Genomic DNA, 3,780 nt, shown 5'->3' on the forward strand with positions numbered 1-3,780 from the left:
CCTATTATGCAGTGGCTTGCAGTGCACTAATCATGAGACGCGAAAATCGAAAGCTATCAAAAGTTTTAACAAGTTTACAGCAAATTATAAATCTTCTTCGCCCGAAATTAACGAACACAAGATTTGAATAGCAAATATATATGAACATTGTGGAAATTATTATTCATTCCAGACACTTAAAATAAATTAATCAGTAATTTGAAGAATAACCAGAGTACAAAAACGCAATGATGTAATCTAATGAAATCGGCAAAGACAGACAAATTTTAACACGAGGTAAACAAAAAAGTTTTGCTAACAGTTAGCCTATGTAACTCGACAAAATTTTGGAATCTTATCCAAATAAAAGTTATGCGATCGATGCTAAATTTGCAACCAATAGGCCAGGGCTGCGATTTTTGCCTTTTTCGGTGACGAGGTCACTCGACACGCGCTATCACTATTCGACAAACGCCGTGCCTTACGGAAAAAAAAAACGAAAAGAAAGGAAAAAACAAAGGAAAAAAAACTGAGAGAGGACTAAACGTCGTCAGGTCGAGGAACAATCGGGGGGGGGGGGGGGGCATCACGTGGTGCAATCATAAAAGTGCTGACTTACGTAAACTTTCTTGCGCCAGGTAGCCTACTTCAAAGCAAGGTCTAAAAGCGACTCTTCACACGAGAAACTCCCAAGGCGTCAGCGCCGCCATTTTGAACACTGCGGGAGAATGCTTTGATCGAAGTTCCAACGCCTGGCTTCAAACATTTTGCAACACACGTTTCGTGCTATTCGACACAACGGGTTTCTTTTATAGATGAAATAACCTAGGCTACGTTGAGTTGTCAACGTCTATGCCAGTTTGTATTTCGCCGTTTGAGCCAATTAACTTTATTGCTCTGGTAAAATGACTGTTGGATACTTGCTATGAAAGTTTTTCACATGTAGAAAACAGCCTAGTTTCCGACCAGATGTTCAGAAATACAGATGAAAAAAGCCGCTATTTTTATGGAAAGAAGTTCTCTTCCAGAACATTTTGAACACTGCGGGAAAATGCTTTGATTGAAGTTCTAACGCCTGCCATCAAACATTTTGCCACACACGTTTCGTGTTATTCGACACAACGGGTTTCTTTTATAGATAAAATAACCGAAGTAGGCTACTTTTAGTTGTCAACGTGTTTGCAAGTTTGTGTTTATGTCTGACTTATGCACTTGTTGTTCCAAGATTGCAGAAATGTTTTGCAATGTGAATAAAGAATAGTAGACAGATAAACACGGTTGCAACTCGACTTCACTAAAAGAGCTTCTCTGATTACGTAATGGGCGATTTTGCGCATTCACAAAAGCACACAACCCAGCTAGCAAAACCCTTCGTTTTTACATTGATTCAACGTCTGCGAATCACAATGCATGACATGTATAAACAAGTTTGCTGGCTGGGAAGTCTGGACATCTGCAAAAAATTTGTCTCGCACCAGGCGAGATGCCATCCTTTGAAAGATTTAACAATGATGGATTTATGTAGCCAGTGCATGATGACGAAAACAAATTTAAGATTTCCTTGCCGTTATATAACTTAAAGCAGGTGATTGATACAGAAGAAAATAATTGCAGAAGCACACAATAAAAGAACACAATAAAGCCTACTTATTACGCAAGTTTTTTACATCAAGAAAATAGCCTAGTTTCCGACCAGATGTTCAGAATCAGAAACACAGATCAGAAAGGTCGCCATATATAAGAGTTCGCTTCTAGAAGAATAGTAGGTAGTCACTGGGAGTAGACAAGGCAAGATAATAGGCAAGTTGTAAGAACAGCATAGCTTTGCCCATCTTTACAGATAGGATAGTCAGTTAGTCAGTATCCTATAATGACTAAAAAACGAAAGAATATTCCGACAACACGGATGGCAAAAGCTTTGGTCGGTCTTAAAGAGAAGCGGTTAAGGTTCAGTAAACAGCGAGTGAAGTGCGGGATCTGTTCGAAGGAGCTATCGAGAGAAGCATTGCCACGTCAGTTTGGAACTTATCCTTCAGGTAAACTTCCGGCTAATAGCGTAATTAGTAGCCTAACGTCGAAAGCATTCTCAATTTGGAACATGTTTAATTTAATAGTGGTAAGCAAAAGCATGCTTAGTAAAATGCGCCTATCAATTCTCTATCACGCAGTAATTCGCGGCCAAACGCTTATAATAATCTGACTCTTGTGACGTCATACCACTATTCGACAAACAAACGCAGAATTTTTGGTCGTTCGACAAGAAAGAAAAAATCGCAGCCCTGCAATAGGCTAGCAATTAGCATAAAGCACGCAGTTTAGCATTTCAAAATTTTCAATACAACCTTTATAGTCCATAGGCTACATCACGTTTATTTCAAGACTGACATTTGTTTACGCCATTCCAAGCAATAATTATCTTGAAAAGAAGGGATAGCCTACAATGTTGACTACAATAAAAACCTCGCAATGTCAGTGTCAAAAACAAGTCAAAAAAATGTTTAACTGGCCAAAAAACAAGCCCAAAACAAGCAACCCGCAAACTCAAAAAAAATACGCAAACTCGAAAAAAACAAGCCCAAACTCGCGGGAAAACCGCAAGGTTGGCAACATCGTTAACGACGCTCACTTGCTTGGTTTTTCTGAACTGTGTTGCCGCAAACTTTTCCTTGATCCTTTAAAGTTCGAAAACCGGAAGGGGACTATAGGTGGGATAGTAATCCGAAAACTAAATCTCGTAAATTCGTTTTGACGACGAAGTGAACAACAAAAAATGATTCAGCAGTTCTCCTAAATATCGATTAGTGAAAAACGAATAATGACTTCGTTGCTTGCATAAAAAAGCAATGAATAACGCGCATTCGATATTTATTTTTAAAAGGAATGGGTGTAAGCATTCGATATTCAGAAAGCAACGAATAACGCTATCGAATAGTGACAACTAGTCGTTACTTCCAACCCTGACCCTACCTAGCTACATTAAAACTAAACCGGAAACCGTCTTCAACTGAACGCAAAACAGGACTGCCGATAATAATACTAGTAGGCTACTGCACGATGGCTGCACCGGTTTACGAGAATTCTAGAAAGCAGTCGCAATCTTGATAACTGATGCATTACTGAGAACATTGCAGGCACAACAGCAGCTGAATGGTAGCCTACGTTAGGCTTTCGCACACAATAGACCAGCAACTTAAATGGGACGTAGATTATTAAGACTGGTAGGAATTCTAACATGAAGATATCCAATTCAACTACAAACCAATCAGATTTTATTTTGTCCGTGATGTGTGAATCAGAACATGTTTTACAGTAGGTGGCTACCGTCCAATTGTGACCATTCAGCCAGAGAGTTGATTATTACGCTACTACTTTGCTTGGTAGGCTAATTATAGACGAAAAAAGAGCTATAGCAGTGGTGGGAATCAAACCCACGTCAATGAAATGACTACCATCGCCCTAACCCTCTGCGCCAAGTCAGTCAATAACTTAATTCAGCTACCATTTCCTTTTTTTTGTTCTTCCTAAAAACGCAACCTTGATGACGTCATGAATAGCGTCGGTTGCATTTCGAGCTCCACGACAACAGTAGCCTTCCTAGGCCTAAACACAGAAAGTGACGTGAAAACTTCAAAAATGACCGAATGAGCTACAGTGGCAACATCTCAACAAATTGTTCAAAAATTCTTGATAGTACTATCATCATTAGGATCGCTCACAAAAATAGATAAAAGAGTCCCTCCATAGTCTCTAGTTTCCTCTCGTGGTCAATAGGTCTATTATTTTTTTTTAAATTTTATTTGC

Source organism: Aplidium turbinatum, chromosome 2 (assembly GCF_918807975.1).
Source record: "Aplidium turbinatum chromosome 2, kaAplTurb1.1, whole genome shotgun sequence".
Classification (NCBI taxonomy): domain Eukaryota; kingdom Metazoa; phylum Chordata; class Ascidiacea; order Aplousobranchia; family Polyclinidae; genus Aplidium; species Aplidium turbinatum.